The sequence below is a fragment of the Wyeomyia smithii genome, chromosome 1 (assembly GCF_029784165.1).
Source record: "Wyeomyia smithii strain HCP4-BCI-WySm-NY-G18 chromosome 1, ASM2978416v1, whole genome shotgun sequence".
Classification (NCBI taxonomy): Eukaryota; Metazoa; Arthropoda; class Insecta; order Diptera; family Culicidae; genus Wyeomyia; species Wyeomyia smithii.
The window spans coordinates 22668430-22692684 of record NC_073694.1 but is presented as its reverse complement, the minus strand read 5'-3'; the positions used below and the strand labels follow the sequence as shown (position 1 = coordinate 22692684).

General features: G+C 34.3%; 1 protein-coding gene across 2 annotated transcripts in view; it reads left to right on the top strand.

Moving 5' to 3' along the window:
* The first annotated feature begins 7467 nt into the window (after window positions 1-7467).
* LOC129717699 (uncharacterized) overlaps window positions 7468-24255 on the top strand; it is a 59925-nt gene continuing 43137 nt past the window's right edge. For both annotated transcript variants that reach the window (XM_055667795.1, XM_055667794.1), the window contains exon 1: window positions 7468-8212. The gene's annotated coding sequence lies outside the window, so the exon portion shown is untranslated. The remainder of the gene's footprint in view (window positions 8213-24255) is intronic.

Here is a 24255-nt window from a genome sequence, read left to right as displayed (position 1 = left end):
GCTTATTGTTTTCTTCTTCCAGTGTCCACTCTTTCTGTTCTCTGTTCGGATTCTTTTAGTTTTTCTCATTTTTTTTCGTCTCCTTTCTTTATTTTTCGTTTCTCTCCCCCTCTCTATATTGTTCTTGTTTTTTTTCATTTCTTTACTTTTTATTTCTTGCATTATTTTTGCTCACCTTCCGCATTTTTTCGGACACTTTTTATTCTCTTTCCGCTTTTCTTTTCATTTTTCCACTTCATTTATCCATTCACACTCTAAATCTTCCTTCTTTTTTCTCGACCGCTCTCATCCTCGTTAACGTGATGATTTTCAGGAAATGCATGTCCATGCGAGGTTTTGATTGAAGCCTTTTTTATTTCAGTTTTTCAACATTTTCGACATTCTGGTGATTTCTGAATTATTAACATTTTCCTCCAAGCCCTTTTTTAACATTCTTTGTTTAAAAGGATAAATTGCTATAAAACCTGCGAACAAATTCAATATAGTCAATCAAGTGACGCTTCTAACGTCATTTTAACATCTTAATTAAATATTTCCGTTCGTTTTTTTATTCCCTCATTCTAGTTTTATTCTTTTTACTCTTTTATTTCTCTTTTGTTCAATTTTCTCCTTTTTTCTTCTAGCTCTCTTTTTTCTCATTTTTTTCCTAATATTTTTATGTCTGTTTCTGTTTATATTCTACTTTTCCGTTCTTCTAGAAATTTCCTTTCACTTTCTCATACTGGTTTTTCGCTGTTTTCTAAATCATCGCCTATGTGTTTCTCTTTTCTTCTTATGCAGTTCTGTTTTCTACATCCGCTCAGCCTCTTTCCTTACCCTTTTTTTCTTTCCTGTTTCTTCTTCTTTTATATCTATTTTTGCACCTTCTTTCCACTTTTTTTGTTTTGCTTTTATTTTTATTCTTTTCGTTCTCTCCTCTCTATTTTCTCTATCTCTTTCTTCTATCTTTTCTTACCTATTCAACCTTATTTAATTCTTCATTTTGTTTTCTTCCACTTTTCCTACAACTTGTCACTCTCTTTCGCATTTATTTCGTTTCCAGCTCGGCATAATTTTGTTTTCCTTTCATTCTTATTTTTCTTTTTTGTCTTGCCTCTCTCTCTCTCTCTCTTTTTCGTTTTCTATAAATTCTTTGGTTCTCGTTAAGATTTTTTTTTCATTTTCTATCTGCTCTTATTAGATATTTTCTCTTGTTTCTTTTCCCTTCACTTTCTCTATCTTTCCTCTCTATACATCTTCTCTCGTTCTTCTCTGCCTCCAAATTTCTTCTATCTATCGTCTTTGTTTCTGTTTTTTTTCTTTTATCTTGTGTTACTATCTTTGTCATTTGCATTTCTCTCTTACCGTCTCTTCACCACTTTTCTTTTTTTCACTTTTTTATATTTTTTATTTCTTTTCATCCTGTCTAATGTCTCTTTTTTGTTTTGTAATATCCCCCTTTTCTCATTTAAAGTTCTGTCTCGTTACCTTCAGTTAACTTCAACTTTTCTATTAGCTTCTTTTCTTTCATTTTACGCTCGTTTTTCTCTTTCTCTTACTCTCTCTGTTTTTTCCCTCCTCCATGTTCTATTATGTTCTTCATCTCTCCTCTCTATTTTCTATCTTTTCCTGCTCGGCGCTATGTTATTTCTCATTCGCTCATTTTTCCCCTCTTTTTTCACTTGCTTGCCTCTCTCTCTGCTTCCTTCTATCAATTTGACTTTTCTACACTTTTTTCTTCTCTTTATCGGTTCTCTACTCGTACTCTTTTTCATCCTTCTCCGATCACTTTACGCTCTTTTTATTTTATGCTAATATTAAGCTCTTCTCTTCTATTATCTTTCTTGCCTCTCCACCTATCTTGTCCCACATTCTATGCTAACTCTGTTTCTATCGTCTTTTTATCAATCTTCTTTATCTCTTTTTCCCTATTTCTGTATAATTATTTTCCCCTCTTCTCTCCTTTTTTTCCATTTTAGATATATTATTTCCTCCTTTTTTTTTCTTTTCCCCATCCTTCCTCTTTTCTTGTTTCACTTTCTTTTTCCCCTTGACACTCTTTTTTATATACCTTCATGTAAATTTCTGCTTTTCTCACAAGTTTTTTCTTCTCTGGCAGTCGCTTTGTTTCCTTCTCAGACTCATTCTTACAACACCATCTTACAACAATACATACCTTTCTAGGAGGAAGACAAAATTTGAATGATATCCGGAAAATGTCGGACAAACGTAACGAAAATTCCAAAAAATAATGTCGACAAATAAAATAAAAAGTTTTAAAAATTTCGAAAAGTTTATAAAAACTGTTGAAAAAAATTAAAAACATATCAAGTTAGATTAAAGAAATCCTGAAACAATAAGTTTTGAAATAATGTCGACAACATGACAAAAAGAGTTAAAAATAATATAAAAAAATTTGAGAACAGAACATCAAACAGATGTCGAAAAATGTTTATAAAAATCGCAGAGAAATAAAATAAAATACCAGATTTCGGCAAAATAGGAGAAAAAATCGGAAACGGACATTAAAATGTGAAATTAATGTCAACAACATGATAAAAATTTAAACAACGAAAGATGTCAAGAAATTACGAAAATATATAAAAAATATCTACATATATCTAGAAAAGTAAAAAAAAAGAAAATAAAAATATCAAACGGTGTCAAATAAAGGTTAAAATATATCAAAAAGCAAATCTGCAAATGCCAGAAAAAGTTCAAAAACCAATAAAAAAAACTCAAGAATACTCTACACATTACACTTTTTATCCACTTTTTATCCACTTTTACCATTTAATTCTATCACTTTTCACTTTTCACTTGCATATACGTATTTAAACGCTTACTTAGCGCCTTCGTCAGTGCTTATTTGGAATACGTATATGCAAGTGAAAAGTGAAAAGTGATAGAATTAAATAGTGAAAGTGGATAAAAAGTGTAATGTGTAGTGTGAATATTCTATCAAGACGCTCAAACAGAAGTTAATCAATTTCAAGAATACTCATTTTAATTTTTTTTAATAAAAAAATAAGAGAAGAGCAGAAAAAAAGCAAAAAAATACGTTGAATAAATTAATATAATAAGGTGTTTAAAAACTGCAAATAATTTTATAAAAATGTGAAAAAGATGAAGAAAAAAACTAAAAATGTCTAACAAAAAAAAAATCTGTAAAAAATGTTGAAAACGAATTTACATCAAATGCCAGAAAATGTCAAAATTTATACGAAAACATAGAAAAGTCAAGATTAAAGTTAAGATTCGAAAATACTGAAAAATATGAAAAGAATATCAACAGGTAACAGATGTTAATAGGGGTAAGCGGGGTAAGACCGCTCCCTTAAGCAATTCTGTTTATAGAAAAAACAGTGGCGGCTGTAATTTCATTTTTTCTTTGCTAAGATACTCTTCTATTCAATACCCGCGCCTGAAAAATAAGTATCGAGATAGGGTAGGAAACGGCTTAAGCACTAGCGCCTTTTTTAATCAGTCGAATAAAACAGGCCTCAAACTCCTGCATTTTGATCAATATCGACAATTTCAATGATGGAAACGAAATCTTTGATTGTCTAGCTGTCTTACGAATATAAGAAATACCGTTAAACACAAAGAAGTCTGTGAACAATTGCAATTGAAATAAATCGACCTATATTGCAGCCATTCAGGAGCCACTTCGTGTGCTGGAAAAAAAACGCCTGCAAAACAGATGAAAACTGCATAAAATAGGTTCGGGGTGATTGGAATAGTGTCCCTCGATTGGTAACTTTGATTGATGATTGTTAAAGTTTGCTAACTTAGTTTTACAATCTGAAAACAAGTTCTGACAGAGAAAACGATAGCGAACAGATTGATATACTACTGTTCGAGTTTCACCAAATACATTTCGAGTATTTCGTTTGAATACACAGGCGGTTCCTAAAGCTGCTTAGAATATGTTCCCTACCCTATTTTTGTATATTTTCTAGCTTTTTTATCAATTTTAGAAAAGCATTGAAAATTTGCAGATCTTTTTCATGCGGAGTAAGATCGCCCACCATCTGTTGAAGACAACAAATGTTTTTAAGGCCAAAACGGTTCATTTGACTTGTATAGTGTCTTTGGCAAAGTTGTAGATGGTATTTTTCTCTTTAAAAAAAAATCTACTCTGTAAAAAAAATAGAAAAAATTTTTATTTATTCTAAGTATTAATTTTTTTTATTTTTTTTTTATATCTAAGTTCAAATCAATGTTTTTCGAATACTTATTATATACTAGAGTAATAATAATAATAATTATTTTCCTAATTCTTATTTTAGATTTTTTATTTTTTTTTTTAATTTTTATTGCTACATGATCCAACAACCATCAAAGTTTGGCTTACCCTTTGTAGATTTTGCAGGCAAAAACATAATCATTTTGAAATGAATTTAAAAAATTTTTATTTTTTATTCTATTTTTAATCTTTCCCTTAAAATATTTTTAACAGTGTATACCATTTTTCGAAAGGACAAAATTACTGTTTACAACTCTGTCGAAGACGTCATATCGAACAAATAAACCATCCTGGCTCTAAAATTATTTTTGATCATTAACACCATTTCTATACAAGTTTATTTTTTTCAAAAATTAGTCTTGTTAAAAAATATTACTAGAAAAGCTTCAACCAAAGCGAAATTAGTCGACTAACATCGTTGTCTTATGTGGCTTGAAATTGCTTTACTGATCCTGTCAATATTCGCATTGTAGTGTCAAGGCATTTGGGTCTTGAAGTAAAACCCTGTCTTACCCTGTTTACTGAACAGATCGACACGGTCTATAGCGACCTAAAGTCAGCACTCGACAAAGTTGTTCTCCGAATTCTTTTTGTAAAACAGGACCGTCTAGATGTGGCAACGAATGTCGTTAAATGAATAGAATCATATATGACCAATCGACTATTGAACATCAAACTAGGAACAGCCAAATCTGAGCCGTTCAGCAACTACTTCAGTGTTCCTCAAGGCAGCAACCTGGGACCATCACTATTATCATTATTCTTCAATGACGTCTGTCATGTTGTTCCTCAAGGTTGCAGGTTAGTTTACGCCGATGAGCGGAACTTCTGACCATAGTCTGGAACCCTTCACAAAACGTCTGGATCAACAGACTCGAGAGAATTCAAGCGAAGTCTGTAAGGTACGCCTCACGATTTTGACCCTAGCAAAACCCTTGCGATCTACCATCTTACGAAACCGGATGCCGCTTGCTGGTTATGGGTACGTTTCAAAAGAGGTAAAAAATCCGTAGGACCATTTTTCTGGCTGAAATTCTTTTAGGAGCAGTAAGTGCACCATGGATTCTCACTCAGATTAACCTAAACATTGTTTCCCGGCCAATGAGACAGCGAAAGTTGAAGCATAAATAGGTGAAATATGCATGAAAAAATTCGGGTTTAAAACCAATGAAAAAACCTCCATCAAATGTGACAAATAGTAATATCAATAGCTTCAAAACTAGGAACTGTAATACCAAAAATCTTAAAATTATTAAAGATGTCGATGTTGAAAAAATAATTGAAAATATTTCGGCCTCTAATACAAATGTCAAAGTTGAAATGTATGTGATATCGGTAAAATAATAATTGAAAAATGTTAGAAAATTACAAAAAAAGTGAAAATAAAAACCGTCAAAAAATACCCCCAAATGAAAATTGAAGAGTTGTTGTCAGAAACCGTAAAAAGATGTCAAAATATTATGCTAAAAAATATGTCAAAATATTATGTAGGAAATGTCACAATATGTTGAAAGACTGTCACAGGTTGTTGTAAATTTAAATGTAACTGTCAAAGAGGCCAAAATTGGCTGAGAATACATACATGTAAAATATACGTGAAAATATTTGACAAAAATATGTCGAAAGATGTTCATATCAAATAAATGTTGAAATACATAAAAAATGTAAAGTCTCAAAACATTTAAAAATTAAATTAAAAGGCAAAAAATGTCAAAATTAGCAAAAACTGTCGAAATATTTCCCGAAAATGTAGGAAAAAAAACAAACGTTGTGAAAACAAATCAACGAAGTTTTAAAATTGGTTAAAAATATGTCAGAAGATGTCAATCCAACAGCCTGAAAACGTCGGAAGAGTCGAAAAATGCCCAAAAACGTAAAGAATGCCAGGTAATCGCGAAATACAACCAAAATCTGGATGTTGTTATTCAACCGTTTTTTATTCCTCAGAGTGTACGGACTGGTATTTTTGGTATCATCCTTTTTCGTGCGAGACTTCAGAGTCAAACTCAAATGCTTACTGTCAAGACGGAGGACTCAAGTTCCGATTCCCTGTCTTGAAGCGATTCAACTGTCGAAGCAGCGAAGTTGAAAATCGAGTACAAATAATTTATGTTTCCTACTGGTAATACTTCTTTTATTCTTTGTTAAAGTTCATGTAATCGAAAAATGATAAAAAACTAGTATATTACTTCAAAACTATATTTTTTGTTTTACACGCTCGCATTATCATTATATTGATTATCTCATTATCACATTATCATTACAACTTTGTGCTTGCTTCGTTAATAAAATTTATTCTTTGGTTGGAATAATTAGAAAAAAAAACATGTAGATCCGTTGCAAGAGGCGTGCATATATTTTTTTGTTTTCCTTCAAAGCAAACCGCTAACTTTCGTTACCCGAAAATGGGCTATAGGTGGTAACAAAGATGACCTCCTGTGGCAACCGTTATAACTGAATACAAACACCCGGGCAGGGTCGTTTCTCATGATAACGATCGCCGGAATTAATCGGCTGCTTAAATTTAAATAAACTTACACAGAGTAAACATTGTGAATAGTCAGCTATTTTTCATGTTTGACGTTATGATTGGCTTAAAAGAAAATCGTTAGAATTTTAGAAACATCGAATTAACGCGAGAGCCTAAAGTCCGCATCCGGCGGTTTGCCAATACGTGCTCTACTGTTTCACGTGTGTTACGTATGCAGAGCAGATCCAACGAAAGTTTTCTCCGAATAAAATATGCAGTAAAAAACCGTATATGAATAAGTTTAAAGTACCACAAAGTACGCGATACGTTGGATGAATCAGCAAACAACCTGTTGGGTTGAGTTGAGACCAACGCTACGCGTATTCAACCGGTTGGTCACCCACTTTGGCCCTGCGCCGCGCGCTAGTGAACGTTCGTCGCTTTCGATGGCGTCGCGGCGCTCAAATCGTTGTCACTAATGGATCCATAGAGAGCGTGGCGAGCTCTAAAGTGGGCGCACACTAGTTCAAGCCCCAAAACTCAGCCAACCGCGGACAGAGTCATCATCAACGTCGTCGTCATCATCCGAGTTGTTGAACGGCTATTGTGCAGTACTGTTGCGTTTGCGCTAGAACGAGACAGGGCGCGCAGCACAGAAGAGCGCGCGGTGCGGTGCAGCACGGCGGCAGCTACAAAATAACAATAATAATAAAAAAATGTTGCTTATTTCGCCGCCGCCGTGCGCCGATGGAAATTGGCTATTTGGTGTACACCTTTGCTTCAGTTTCGTACACATGTTCGAGCTGGAAAGACGGTTTTCCCCTTTTGTTACCCGCTGCTGCTCTGCTGGTGGATAGTGGACGGTTTAGTGGTAGAACAGTAAACACACATGAAACTATTCCGAGTTTGGCAAGTGAATTAGTACCTACGAGATCACACAAAGCACGACAAAACATCGAAAAAATTGCCTAATAAAACAGCGTGTGAAAGTGCGACTTGGTCGCAGTGTCACAAAACTCGCTTGGACTATTGTTTAATTGACGTGCGCGAGAATCTCGTAGTGGAAAAAATAAATAATTAAACAAATAGAAAGTGCATCCAATAAAACGTCAAATGCCGCAATATACAATATCTCGGTAGGCTATGAGGTGAGATGAGAAACAGTTACAGGGGTGTTTCGGAAAGCAGCAGGGTCATCCTAAAGTCAGTGTCAGTAGTGAAGTGAAACCCCAAAACAAGGGCGTGATAAGCAACGGATCGCCGGATCGTGTGAAAAAAAAAATCCGTGCTGCCAAGTTGGGCGGTCGTGCCCCGCGTGTGTTTGTTGTTAATATTGAAATCGAAAAGCCCGTTGCTTGGGCGTTGCTGATCGCAGTGTTGTTATATAACCTGATGGATGCCCGATGCTAATAGCGCTCATCATGTTGATGCGATTATAGGCGATTTGTTCCCTCGGTAGTTAGTGTGGGGAAATGCAATGTACATATGTTTGCTTGTTGAGGAGTGAGGAGGAGGTAAGTGTAATGGGGGGTAGACGGTTTTGATGGTACCATTATAATGAGATGATGATGATGATGATGATTATGATGATGAGCAGGGTTCGAGGTGGCTTTTGTTCGCAGAACGGATATTGTTCACTTCACAGGCAGGGGCCTTCCTGTGCGGGTTGTATGCAGATTTGCACGTGTTTTGAATTTCCTGATGTTTGGATGAAGGTGAATTTTTTTCTCTGGTTTCTTGAATTCTTTACATGCGCGATATTCGAAAAGCAGAGGAAAAAATAATGAAATAATAATTATTTTCGTTCATTTCCACTGTTGAAGTTGATTTATGTTTGCATCATTGACAAAGAATAAACATGATGTAAATAATTCAATCTATCGATGCCTATACCCAAAAATTCCATTAGTTACACGATCAAGAAAAGATCATGCTCAGATCGAACCAGTCTCATACAATGACAAAAAAATACTTTTTGGAGAATTCGTTCTACATTTAGTTTTTTTTAGGCTGTTATGATAGGTATTGAAGCTTGATGAAATATTTCAAGGTTGAGGTTTCCGCGTATAATGACCCAATCACGTGAGAGCACGCCATGCAAATAAAAAAATGTATCGAATAGACACCAATCGCCTACTGTGACATAACCTATTTCGGCTGTCAGTGGAAAATTCGACAGAAGTCCCATCAGAAGTTTTTGATAATGTTCTTTCTCAATTAAATCTATGATTTACTGTTAGAATTTACTTAAACAAGATGTCTTGCGAGAAAACGTACTTTTGAAAATTGTGATCAAAAGTTGGCCTTACGCTTACTAGCTTTCGTTCGAAAGTGAAAATTTTAATTCGAATTTCCGTCCGAATCAATTCAAACTAAGCTCATTGTTTCACCGCTCTCGACGCTAGTGTCAACATCGCAGCTGCTACAGAAAAAATGGAGCAAACAAGTCTATTTTCATAGAAATCATTTCGATGGAGTTGTTGTTTTACGTCACTTTTTTACTACACAATTGTGTGGGCTTGCTCGGAGCTGGTTAAATTTGTTAAAAAACTTTCTAAAATGTCCTAAATATCTCCAAAAAACCTTGTCAAAATAATTTAAAAAATGTTTCCAAAATGCATCTAGAAAAATGCTCAGATAATATCAGAAATGCCAAAATGGTTCAGAAAAGTCCTCAAAATATGTTGAAATTTCGGTTCAAAAATTTCCTAAAAATATTACAATCCCAACCCTAGGGGCTAGACAACTTTATTTTCAGGAGAAGTATTCTGGTAATATTATACGGTATTGATGAATATATTTTGATATTTCCCGCGTAATTTTTCAAAAGGACCTATCTAACATTGAGAGACTCTCTTTGATCAATAACTATGTTATATTTTTCATATTTCATAACACTCAATGCATAGTAAGCAAGACAGTATTACAATCTCTCGATTAAGGGGAAGAAAGCTTGGAGAATATTTATAATGACGACGTAATTAACGAAACAAAAAAAGAGAGAAGAGAATCTCTCATTGTTACTTAGGTCCTTTTGAAAAATCACGCGAGATTTATCATTTAGCTGTCACATCTGTTCATATCACTCCGATAGACTCCGACAATAATTTGCTGTTGGACCGTGTCAAATAAATGTGTGAACAAAAAAATTGCTGTCAAGGAGTTGTTATATAGGTCGAGGGGTGTCTAAAAATGGAACGATAAATACTTTGTAATATCGAATATTGGAAATATTTCGCATTATATCATTAGTGTCTTGTCCCTAGTGCCAACCATGGTTCAAAAATCTCTTTAATATATCTCAAAAATTACTCAGAGAAAAAAACTCAAAAATTGTCTCAAAATTTTTGTTTCCTAATATATTTAAAAAATGTCTCAAAGACGTTTTGAAATTGCCCTCTAAATGCCCTAGAAAATATCATAAAAAGTGTTTTAAAATGTCGTATATGAAAATGTTTCAAAATTTATCACACTTTAGAATGTCTCAAAAGATGTTTCAGGAATGTTTGAGAAATGTCTCGAAAATTGATCTAGAATGTTTGATAAAATGGAAATAGAATGTTCCAGAGAAATTTCGAACACGTTTCCAAAATGTTTTGTAAATGTCTCAAAAATGTTACAATGATGTTTCAGAGTTGTTATTCAAATTCAAAATGCTCAAAAGTATCAAAAATTCAAGAATGGTTTACGAAAGTCTCAAAAATGTATTGAAAATGTGCTTCTAAAACTATTTTTTAAATATTAAAATCACAAATTATTCCGAAAAAAAACTCAAAATATGTACTAAAACCCTTCTATTGATGTTCCTTAAATGTCTCAAAAACGTTTGAAAATGTCTTGGAAATACTCTACGAATATTCAGAAAAAAGTTTCAAGATGCTGTATCTGAAAATGTCTTAAACACAGCAAAATCTTGAAAAATGCTTTTGAGCTAATTCATAATAATGTTTCTAAAACGTCTCGAAGGCGTTTTAAAAAGGTCTTCAAAATGCCCCAATAAATCCCAATATGTCAATACGTCACAGAAATCACACAAAAAATCTTAAAAAATGACCCTAATCTTTTCAAATAATGTTTATTTAAAATCTCAAAGGCGTTTTTCCATCAAGACGCCTCAAAAATATACAGAAAAATTTCAAAAATGTATTGAAAATGAATCGAAAATGTTACAGTAATGTTTCAGATCTGTCAATAAAAGGTCCCAAAACTGTGACAAAATTGTTTCAAGAACGTATCAAAAATGTTTCTGAACTGGTTCAAAACTATCCCAAAACATGCCTCTGAATGTCTGAAATGTTACAGTAATGTTACAGAGCTGCCACTACAATGCTTCGGAAATGTCACAAAACTGTCCCAAGAATATTTCAAATATATCTCCTAACTGGTTCAAGCATATCCTGGGACATGTCTCTGAATGTCTTGAAAATGTATCAAAATTATTTTACAATGACCCCAAAATGTTCCAGGAAAAAAGCTCAAAAATGTTACAAAGATCTCAAGAATATGTCTAAAATATATTTAAAAAAATTTCTTAACCCTCTAGTGCCCAAATTAATGTTTAGACGGACTTCGAAAAAATCACTATGAAGCATTAAAAACATTTTTTAAGTTCCTATTGAAGCTTTTTAGAGGTTCAACTGAGGACCGTCTAAAGGCGGCACTGGACACTAGAGGGTTGAAATTATTGCAATCCTAATAATAATTCGAAAATGTCAGAAATTGCTTAGAAAAATTTCAAACAATGTCATAAAACTAATTTCTATCGTTGTTTCTAAAAAGTTCAAAAGATGTTTTGAGAAAGGCTTTTAGAAAGTTGAAAAATCACAGGAGGGTTGTGTGCAAAGCCACGACCGCAAGGTTGAAGTAGAATACTTTTACACAGCTCTACTTACGGCTGTACATTAACCTACGGCCGGGCGAATCGGTTCGCGCCGCTTTTCGCGTTTAGCCTGGCAGACGCCTAATGCGCACGGCCAACACAATAGAAAGGTGTTTTCACATTGAAAATTAGACACGGCTTTACTAGAGTAAGTGTTGGCAAATGCATCTACCGCTAATACCGCCGCTATCGTACGAAAGCGCGTCGTTTCATGTGGGGAATAATATCAACAACGAAAAATGACGCGCGTCTAAGCACACCCGAACTGTTTCGCCGTACCGCTTCCATTTACTCCTTATAACATCGGCCTCAGGGAAGTACCGGCTGCACCTACCGCTGAGGCTGTTACCATATTGCTCTCTACCCAAAGCTATTAACTCTTCAAAATAAGTGTTTTGTTTGTCCTCAAAAGAACAATTGTTGAACTACATATCGGATATAATGCAATCGCATCTCTGTAATATTACCGACAGTAATATTCTTCTGAACAAAATGATCCAAATTTTTCATTAGAGGGAGTGCCGGCTGATGTACGGCAAAAATCTCTCCCGATCGCTCGCGTTAGCGTTCAGCCTGGCAGAGGCCTGAAACCTGGTGACCAACCGCAGGGCAAGTGATTTGTTTAATTTGAAGGCAGCCACAGGCGCAACCCGCTGCTATCCTCTGTTACTGCTGAGTGCTGATATCTGCTGCTACTGCTGTCAACGTTGTGGACGGTCCATCCAGCTCACCTTCCGACTAATGAATGTAACTAGATTTCCCAGAAACACTCTTTTATAGTCGAAGGGTGCTACGAAATAGGCCACGCCTTTCAGTTCAGTTTTTCCATTCTCTAATGTTCTTCAGACGGATTATTCCACAATTCGCATTTGATTTTTGTATCCAGCGAATAAACACCGATGGTGCTCTCACACACGCAACGATTTGTCTCTAACCGTATTGCGGCTTGTAACATCAAGTGATTACGTTTGCTCGCTGTTGCGTGTTGCATCATGTTGCAACTTGGCAGCTGGGAGACGACGAAATTCTGGTAATGCTGATTGCTTGAATCGACTTCATATTAGCTCTGCATAGTCGAACTAACTGCTTTTGTGAATGCGTTCTAACAGGGCAGTTTGTTGTTCAAAATCGGTTATGATGATCACAGCCGTTGCGCTGCCCCAAAAGTGGGGGGTTAACTCAATAAAGTAAAAATTAGACAACTACAACAGAATTTGATTGCATCCCGCAAAGAATGTCTGTTTGTGTTGATGCCAGAAAATTATTAACCTTCAATTATTTGTTTATTTGGCTTGAAAAAGGCATTTCGCGGTTCAAAATCGGTTGCTGATTGCAACCTTTGAGCTGCCCTAACAGTGGGGGAATTGAGATACACGGACAATATGCACTGTGGAAGCTATTTCACATTCAGTGAATTAGACGGGCGCGACAGACTAAAATTGTTAGGATCCAACACAGAATGCTTGCTTGCGTTGTCAAAAATTATTGACTTTCAATGACTTGTTTATTTGCCTTGGAAAAGGCATTTTGATTTTCAAAATTGGATTTCCTGATGGCAATCTTCATGCAACACGGGGGGAATAATGGCAGTCTGGCGACACACGCTGAGAAGAACCGCGCTGCTCCTGAGACGTGGTGACCAACCACAGGGCTAGTGCTGCTGCTAAGGAAGGACGACAGCTGTTGTCGCTGTATAGAACTATTATGACCGGCTTCGGCTAAAACAGGCTCTTATATAGGCCAAATAGCATGTTTTCAATTGCAAGGTATATGATTCTGTCGACCGTGCTTGGGAAGCAATCATATAACGACCAATCAGAGGTTGAATTTTTCGTTTTGACAAGGCTTGACTATTTTCAATAGTACAATAGTGTGAATAATAAAATTACAAATATCTTCTTTTGGGAAGAATCTTAGAAGATTTTCCAATCTATTGCTACAAGAACGAAGGAAATCCATCGAATACTAACCGATTTATTTACATTTGAAATTGGACATATTTTTCACTTTTTTCGGTTTTAGATTTTCATTTCACATCCCTATGTAGCCGAACTTCCTGAGAGAAGTATTCTACTTCAAAAATGTCTTAAAACTTTTCGAATAACGGTTTTAAAAGTTTTCGAAGAGTTTTCGAACATGTTTCAAAAATGTTTTGAACATGTCTCAAAAATGTCACAGTAATGTTTCCAAAAAATCTCAAACATGTGATTAATGTTTCCAAAAAGTCTCAAACACGTTTTGAAAAGGCCGTAGAAATGCTTTGAAGATATTTCAAAAATGTTCCCAATGTCATATCTGAAAATGTCGCAAACATATCTCATAATGTCTCGAAAATGTCCCAGAAAAGTTGAAAAAATGTTTTAAACTTTTCTAATGACGATTTAAAAATATTTCAAAGAGGTTTCGGCATGTTTCAAACATGTTTTGAAGATGTATCAAAAATGTTGCATTAATACTTCAGAGCTGCCATTGAAATGTCACAAAAATGTTATAGAACTGGCTCTTGAATGTTCAAAACTATCTTTAAACTGGTTCAAAAATATTCACAAAAACAGGTTCCTGATAGTGTTCGGAAATGTATCTAAATTATCTTAAAAATTTTCCCAAAATGTCTCAAGATTGACTGTTCTAAAAAATCAAAAAATCAACAGAAATGTTTCTGAACAGTCATTAAAATGTCTCAAAAATGTCACGATACTGTAAAATTACATCAAGTAACTTTCAAATTTGCAAAATTGTCTTAAAAATTAATAAAAAAATATTTCTAAAATGATAAAAAAATGTTACAAAAATCTTTCCAAATATCTGAAAAATTGCTTAAAAATATTTTCAAAACATTTTGGTAATTAGAAAGGTCTCAAAAATGTTTCAACGTTATCTAGTGTCACGAAAATGTCTCAAAACAGACTTCTGAATACTTCTCTCCATTCAAATGTGTGGATGTGCAGTGTTCTATACCCACATAATAAAACGAATAGGAGTACTCATAAGCCTGTTTTAGGACATCTTTGTGATACTAGGCAATTTTGAAAATCTCACAAATAAGTTGGAAATTTGTTTCAAAAACTTCTTAAAAAATATTTTAACCCAACAATACACACTGGGAAAAAATGAACTCAAATTCCCACTAATTAAAAGCCGCTGGGCTGGCAACCTGAAATATAGCATTTCTTTTGTAAAACTGGTCAATAAATCGATTGGTGGTGGTTTCATCCTGTGCAGGTCACGGGAAAGGGTCTATATTTCCAAAAAAATGTCTCGAAACTTTTCTAGTAACGATTTTAAAATGTCTCAAAGAGGTTTCGAACACGTTTCAAAAATGTATTAAAAATGTATCAAAAATGTTTTAAAGCTGTCAATTAAAAGCCGTTGAAATGTCACAAAACTGTCTCCTGAATGTTCCAAGAGTACCTCTTAATGTATCTAAATTATCTTAAAAATGTTATCAAAATGTCTCAAAACTCCAGTAGAGTCAATAAATGAAAATGTCACAAAAGTGTTATAAAAATGTTTCAGAGCTGTCATTAAAATGTATCAAAAATGTCACAATAATGTTATAATGTTTTAAGAAATTGGTTTCGAATGACCTAAAAAATTATTGAAAAATATTTATGATTTGCTTTACAAACTAATTTCATTTTTGTCATATGACTTACATTTTAAGTGTAGTAAAGCGGGCAATGTATGTAGTTTTTCGAGAATGCGAAAATGAACGGAAATAGAAGGTGTGACTTTTAGGCTTAGAAAAAATTTTCCCTCGTCCAGACGGGACTCGAACCCGCAATCTCCGTTGTCTCCGGCAAGGTGTTTTGGCCAATTGTGCAGTTCATCGTGGCGTGCTGGGATACGGGAACACGATAGTAGAGGGTGATTCGACTTTGGCTTAAAATGAGTTATACCTTTCCCAGTAGTTTATTTGGCCAAAACACCTTGCCGGGGACAACGGAGATTTCAGGTTGTAGTCCCGTCTGGACGAGGGAAAATTTTTCCTAAGCCTAATAAGTCACACCTTCTATTCCCGTTCATTTTCGCATTCTCGAAAAACTACATACATTGCCCGCTTTACAAAAAAAAAAAAAAAAAAATATCTGTGTTAACATCATCACAATAATGTCCTAAAAAACTGAAGATTGTTCAAAAAATTGCCTAAAAATATTTTGAAAATTGTCTTAAAAGCTTTTCGAATAACGTTTCTAAAACATCTCCAAGAGTTCATTAAGCAGACAGTATGTGAGAAGAGGAAGAACGAAAAATAAGCAAACTGGAAATATGATACAGATTTGGAAAAATATACCGCATCCCGACGGGACTTGAACCCGCAATCTCCCTGTCTCCGGCATGGTGTTATGACCAATTAAACTACGGGGGACGGTGGTACTGTTCCACAATCTCCAAGAGGTCTAAAAATGGTTCAAAAATGTTTCGAAAATGTTACTAAAAAGTATCAAATCACTTCTGAATACTCCTCTCCTCTGAATACACATATTCAAACGAAGAAGAGTACTCATAAGTTTGTTCTGAGACATCTTTGTGATACTAGGAACTTTTGAAACATTTTTGTAATATTATTGATTCTTGACCCGATAGTTTTACTTGAACGGCAATAATAAATTCTGTGATTCATGATGCAAATAAATAACATAAACTTACGCATCTCCGGTTGAGTAAGCACTGGATTTCAGTTACTCACTTCTCATTTGGAGGAAAATTGATAACCCAATTTGATGATAACGTTACAAGAAATGCGCGTTGTGCGTTCATTACAATTGTAATACAATCGTAACAATGGTTTGGAGAGAGAGTCATTTAATTAAAATCTAACTAAGTTGAGCTTGAAAATGGTAGTAATTTTAGGTTATCGCGTCAAAGCAGGCTGCTTTGAAATATAATGTCGTTCGCGATTTAAGCATGTGGTACAAGTAAGAAGAACAGAACACTGTTCAATAAGTTTCGAATGTGGTTTTTAATAGATCCTTCTTATGACAAAATTGCTCTTAAATGTTGTAGAATTTTTTTTTCACGGATTTTCTAGACAATGCAGTTGAAAATGCTTGGCTACTATTAAAAATTAAATATCTGAGCATTATATTCTAGATTGAAATGAAAAATTACGTTAACTTAGTAGAAGCATAAAAGCTGGCAGAGCCTGAAAAAGCACTAACACTTGTGACCAAAGCAACAAGTCTACTATGGTTTCTGGATTGCCTTAGAAATCTCTTAAAAATTTTGAAAAATGTCCCAAATATATCTCCATAAAAGGTCTAACAAATATCCCCAAAAAGTAAATGTCTCTGTTGTAAAGTTTAGAAAAAGCTTTAAACATGTTTTTATAAAGTTATGAAATTGTTATAGAAATGTTTCAAACCACAAAAGTGACTAAGAGATGTCTTAAATTAGTCAAAAAGTTGTCTTAAAAATGTTTCAGAAAGGTCTCAAATCATACAATATGTTTTCTGAAAAAAAAAAAAGTTTTCAAACAGAAAACTGTCTGAGAAATCTTTAGAAAATATCTATTAATTGACTTTAAAATTCCCAAAAATGTCCTCGAAAGTCTACAAATGTGTCAAAGTTATTCTAAAAATTACTAGAAAGTATTTCGAATATGTTCAAGTTATCTGGAGATAGTCTGACCAGTGTCCTGAAAAAATCCCAAAAAACCTCATAAAACTGCCTTTGAACTGCTCAAAAATGCCTCGTTTTAGAAAGTATCTAAAAAATCTCGAGCACTTACCAGTGATGTTAAAAGATGTCTCAAAACTCATCTAATTAAAAATAAATTGTCTCAAAACAGTTAAGAAATTGTTTTGAAAATGTTTCAAAACTGCCTCAGGAATGTTGCATGGCTGTTTTAAAACTGCCTTAAGAATGTCTCAAAGATGTCTCGAAAATGCCTCTCAAATGTTTTAGAATTGTTTCAAAAATGTTCCAAAAATGTCTCAGAGAAGCTAAAAATGTCTCAAAGCTCTTCTAATTACGTTTTCAAATTGCCTCAAAACGGTTTCAAAACAGTTTTGCAAATATTGCAGAAATGTTTCAAAACTGCCTCACAACTGCCGCTGAAATGTTTTAACACTTTATATGACTGCCTCAAACCAGTCACAAAACTGTGTCAAAAATGTTTCAGAAAGGTTTCAAAATGTTTCAACAATGTGTTTTTTTGGAAACAGATAACAAAAATTAAGGAAAACTGTCTCAAAAATTTTTAAAAGATCTCTATAAATTGCCCCTAAAGTGTTCTCAAATTTCTTAAAAATGTGTCCAGCTTGTTTTGAAAAGGTCCCAAATGTGTTTGGCAAATATTCTAAAAAAATCCTTGAAAATATTTTTAATATGTTCGATTTGTCTCGAAAACGCCTCAGAAGTCTGAACAATGTTTCAAAATATTGCAGAAAATCTCCTAAAATATCCCAAAATATCTATAAATTGATCATAAATTTTTTTAAAATGTCGTCAAATGTCTCCAAATGTGTCAAAGTTGTTTTAATAGGGTCACAAAAGTTTGGCGAATATTCATAAATTACTTAAAAATATTTCAAACATGTTCAAGTTGTCAGAAAAAAGTCTGACCAGTGTCCTGAAAAAATCCCAAAAATGTCATAAATCTGCCTTTGAGATGTTTCAAAAATGCCTCGAAAACGTTTTAGAAAGATTTCCGAAAGGTCTCAAAACTTGCCAGAGAAGTTAAAAGATGTCTCAAAACTCATCTAATAAGGTAAATTGTCCCGAAATGGTTCAGAAAATGTTTCAAAACTGCCTCAGAAATGTTGCATGGCTGTCTTAAAACTGCCTTAAGAATGTCTCAGGTTTGTCTTAAAAATTCCTCCAAAATGTTTCAGAATAGTTTGAACAATGTTCCAAAAATGTCACACAGAGCTAAAAAATAATATATAATAAGGTTTCTAAAATGTCTCGAAATTGTCTTAGAATTGTCACATCGCTGTTTCCAAACTACTTTTAAAATGTCTCAAAAATGTCTTGAAAATGTTTCAATAACGTCTCAAAAATTTACCAGAAAAGTTGAAACATGTCTCAAAACTTTTTTACTATTTTTTTTAAGCTTCAAAAAGTTTTCCAAATTGTTTTGAAGATGTTTCAAAAAGGTTTCAAAACTCTAAAATGCCACGGGTAATGTTACAGATAAGTTTCAAGAATGTTTCTGAAAAACTAAAAATATCTGAAAAATCTTCTAATTACGTTCTCATATTATTTCAAAACTCTTTTACTAACGTTTTTAGAATGTTATTCTCTTTGGATGGTTGATCTTTCTCGGTGAAATATACACACTATGTTTGTTTTATATGACGTTTCGGCGTACTGTTATTCAGCCATCGTCAGATATGACAAAACAACATTCTTCTCCCACCAGTGTGGTTTGCTTACTCCAAGCGTGTATATTTCACCGAGAAAGATCAACCATCCAGAGAGAATAAAATTATACGGTGACCAAAACCCGAAATAATAAGTTTTTAGAATGTTTTAAAAAGTTCTCCGAATTGTTTTTTTTCGGAAATGTTTCGAAACTGTCTCATAAGTGTCACATGGCTGTCTCAAAATTGCCTTCGAAATGCCTTATTTTTCAAAAATGCCTCGAAGATGTTCAACATTTTGATAATGTCCCAAAAATGTCTCAGAAATAAAAAACAGGTTCAAAACTCTTTTCATAACGATTCTAAAATGTATCAAAGAGCTTCCAAAATAGTCTTGAAAATGTTTCAGAAATGTTTTTAATCTGTCTGACAACTGCCTTTGAAATGTCTCAAAAATGGTTAAAACTGTGAGACCTGGAAAATGTTTCAAAAAAGTTCCGAAAATGTCTAAAAAATGACTACCTCAAAAGTGTCTTAAATAAATCACAGGACTGTTTCAGAATGTTTCAGAAGGGTTCCAAAAATGTTTCAATATTGTGTAATTTTGGAAATAAAATATATATCTTTAAATTGATCCAAAAATATGCGGAAAAATTCTAAAAAGTCTCAAAAAATGTCCCAAAAACGTCGTGTCGGTAAATGTTTTGAACATATTTTGAAAAAGTCCCAAAAAATCTCAGAAAAATGTCAAAAAGTTTCCCAGAACTACTTTTCTCAAATATTTCTAAAATGTCTCAAAACTATTCAAAACTGTCTTCAAAATTATTCAAAAGAGTCATGTGACACATGACTGTTCCAAAACTGTCTTTGCAACAACTCAAAAATGCTTCGAAAATGTTCCAGAAGTCTGAAAATTTTACCAGAGAAGTTGAAACTTTTCTAAAAAAAAAACTCTTCTAGAGTGTTTCAAAATTGTTTTGAAGATGTTTCAGAAATGTTTCAATGTTGCCTAAGAGATCTCGCATAAGTGTCTTTAAAATGCTTTGAGAATGTCTCAAAGATGTCTAAAAACTGTCTCAAAAATACCCCGAAAATGTTTCAGAAAAGATTCAAAAATTTCTCAGAAAAGCTGAAAAAATATCACAAAACTCTTTTAATTACGTTTCCAAATTGTATCAAAGAGGTTTCAAAATAGCTTCCAGAATGTTTCAGAGTTGTAATAAAACTGTCTTGAAAGTGTCGCATGGCTTTCTCAAAATTACTTTTAAAACTGCGTCAGAAATGTCGCACAACTGTAATAAAACTACCTCAAGAATGTTTGAAACACTGTCCCAAAAATGCCTCGAAAATGATTCAGATAAGTTTCCAAAATGTCCCAGGATTCAGGAATATTTCAAAACTCTTCTGATTACGTTTCCAAATTGTCTTAAAGAGGTTTCCAAATAGTGTTGAAAATATTGCAGAAATGTTTCGAAACTGTCTCAGAAGTTTCTGAACTGTTTCAAAATTGCCTTTGAAATATCTCCGAAAAGTCCCAAAAATTTACCAGAAAAGGTAAAACATGTCTCAAAACTTTGGAAGAGTTTGTAACGTCAATGAAATGTTTCAAAACAGGTTTCAAAATTGTTTTGAAAATGTTTCAGAAATGTGTCAAAGCTGCCTAAGAAATCTCGCATGAATGTCTTTAAACTGCTTTGAGAATGTCGCAAAGAAGTCGGAAAACTGTCTCAAAAATGCCTTGCAAATGTTTCAAAAAGGTTTTAAAAATGTCTCAGAAAAGCTACAAAAATATCACAAAACAAATTGTATCAAAGAAGTTTCAGAATAGTTTCCAGAATGTTTCAGAATTGTTATAAAACTGTCTCAGAAGTGTCGCATAGCTATCTCAAAATTGCCTTTAAAACTACCTCAGAAATGTCGCATAAAAAACATAAAACTACCTCAAGAATGTCTCAAAACTGTTCCAAAAATGCCTCGAAAATGTTTCAGATGAGTTTCAAATACGTCCCAAAAATGTCTCAGGAATATTTCAAAACTTATACTAACTACGTTTCCAAATTGTCTCGAAGAGGTTTCAAAATAGTTTTGAAAATGTTTAAGAAATGTTCCGAAACTATCTCAGAAGTGTCACATAACTGTTTCAAAATTGACTTTGAAATGTCTCCATAAAAGTCTCTAGAATTTGCCAGAGAAGGTAAAACATTTCTCAAAACTCTTCCAATAACGTTAATAAAATGTTTTAAAAAAGGTTTCACAATTGTTTTGAAAATGTTTCAAAAATGTCGTAAAATTACTCTCAAAACGCGTCAAAGATGTCTCAAAAAATGACTCGAAATGTTAAAGAAAAAAATTAAAAAATATTTCAAAACTCTTCAAACTGCGCTTCCAAATTGTCTCAAATTGTCTCAAAATAGTTTTCAAGAAAATGTTTCAAAAAAGTTTCGAAACTGTCTCGAAGTGTCGCATGGCTGTTTCAAAATTGCCTTAGAAATGTTTCAAAGATGTTTCAAAAGTGCTTCGAAAATGTTTTAGAAAAGTTCCAGAACTGTCTTCTAATAACGTGTCTTATGTGACTCAGAGGTTTCAAAATTGTTTAGAACACGTTTTAGAAATGTTTCAAAACTGTCTTAGTAGTGTCGCATGGCTGTCTCATTAGAAGATGTCTTAGAACTGTTTCGAAAAAAAAATCCAGGAAAGTTTCCTGAATGTTCTAAACATGTCCTTTTTAATAAATTTTCAAATTATTTTGAGATGTATAAGAGAAGTCCTGTAAATAATTAAAAGACTTAGAATGAATAAATATGACATTTTTTCACTGTTTAATTAATTTAAATTAATGGCCATTGTTTTGATTTTTCGTATATGTTTCCGAAAAAAAAATCAAAAAATTCTTCGAAATTATATAATAGGAAAATTATAGAATGGGAACAGTTTTGTAACTAAACTTTCAATATTTTTTTTTTAAATTTAGTTAAACTTGAAATATTCTTTCCATAATCATATGCGAAATAGATTTTATACAAAATTACAAACGACTTTTCATATTCTATTCTCAGGGCCATATCCCTATCCGACCGAGCCCACACAATTGTGCAGATAATAAATGACGGATAACAAAACCTAAATCGAAGCAATTCCTTTATAAAAAAATCACAGGAGGGTTGTGTGCAAAGCCACGACCGCAAGGTTGAAGTAGAATACTTTTACACAGCTCTACTTACGGCTGTACATTAACCTACGGCCGGGCGAATCGGTTCGCGCCGCTTTTCGCGTTTAGCCTGGCAGACGCCTAATGCGCACGGCCAACACAATAGAAAGGTGTTTTCACATTGAAAATTAGACACGGCTTTACTGGAGTAAGTGTTGGCAAATGCATCTACCGCTAATACCGCCGCTATCGTACGAAAACGTTTCGTTCATGTGGAATAATATCAACAACGAAAAATGACGCGCGTCTAAGCACACCCGAACTGTTTCGCCGTACCGCTTCCATTTACTCCTTATAACATCGGCCTCAGGGAAGTACCGGCTGCACCTACCGCTGAGGCTGTTACCATATTGCTCTCTACCCAAAGCTATTAACTCTTCAAAATAAGTGTTTTGTTTGTCCTCAAAAGAACAATTGTTGAATTACATATTGGATATAATGCAATCGCATCTCTGTAATATTACCGACAGTAATATTCTTCTGAACAAAATGATCCAAATTTTTCATTAGAGGGAGTGCCGGCTGATGTACGGCAAAAATCTATCCCGATCGCTCGCGTTAGCGTTCAGCCTGGCAGAGGCCTGAAACCTGGTGACCAACCGCAGGGCAAGTGATTTGTTTAATTTGAAGGCAGCCACAGGCGCAACCCGCTGCTATCCTCTGTTACTGCTGAGTGCTGATATCTGCTGCTACTGCTGTCAACGTTGTGGACGGTCCATCCAGCTCACCTTCCGACTAATGAATGTAACTAGATTTCCCAGAAACACTCTTTTATAGTCGAAGGGTGCTACGAAATAGGCCACGCCTTTCAGTTCAGTTTTTCCATTCTCTAATGTTCTTCAGACGAATTATTCCACAATTCGCATTCGATTTTTGTATCCAGCGAATAAACACCGATGGTGCTCTCACACACGCAACGATTTATCTCTAACCGTATTGCGGCTTGTAACATCAAGTGATTACGTTTGCTCGCTGTTGCGTGTTGCATCATGTTGCAACTTGGCAGCTGGGAGACGACGAAATTCTGGTAATGCTGATTGCTTGAATCGACTTCATATTAGCTCTGCATAGTCGAACTAACTGCTTTTGTGAATGCGTTCTAACAGGACAGTTTATTATTCAATGTCGGTTATGCTGATCGCAGCCTTTGCGCTGCCCCTACAGTGGGGGGTTTACTAAATAAAGTAAAAATTAGACAACTACAATAGAATTTGATTGCATCCCGCAAAGAATGTCTGTTTGTGTTGATGCCAGAAAATTATTAACCTTCAATTATTTGTTTATTTGGCTTGAAAAAGGCATTTCGCGGTTCAAAATCGGTTGCTGATTGCAACCTTTGAGGTCCCCTAACAGTGGGGGAATTGAGATACACGGACAATATGCACTGTGGAAGCTATTTCACATTCAGTGAATTAGACGGGCGCGACAGACTAAAATTGTTAGGATCCAACACAGAATGCTTGCTTGCGTTGTCAAAAATTATTGACTTTCAATGACTTGTTTATTTGAAAAGGCATTTTGATTTTCAAAATTGGATTTCCTGATGGCAATCTTCATGCAACACGGGGGGAATAATGGCAGTCTGGCGACACACGCTGAGAAGAACTGCGCTGCTCCTGAGACGTGGTGACCAACCACAGGGCTAGTGCTGCTGCTAAGGAAGGACGACAGCTGTTGTCGCTGTATAGAACTATTATGACCGGCTTCGGCTAAAACAGGCTCTTATATAGGCCAAATAGCATGTTTTCAATTGCAAGGTATATGATTCTGTCGACCGTGCTTGGGAAGCAATCATATAACGACCAATCAGAGGTTGAATTTTTCGTTTTGACAAGGCTTGACTATTTTCAATAGTACAATAGTGTGAATAATAAAATTACAAATATCTTCTTTTGGGAAGAATCTTAGAAGATTTTCCAATCTATTGCTACAAGAACGAAGGAAATCCTTCGAATACTAACCGATTTATTTACATTTGAAATTGGACATATTTTTCACTTTGTTCGGTTTTAGATTTTCATTTCACATCCCTATGTAGCCGAACTTCCTGAGAGAAGTATTCTACTTCAAAACACTTGCTTACTCTGTTTTTTTTTATTTTTCGTAGCAGCTGACTCGGATTTTGCAGCTTAAGTGGTTTCAAACGCAGTCTGCGCAATCAGT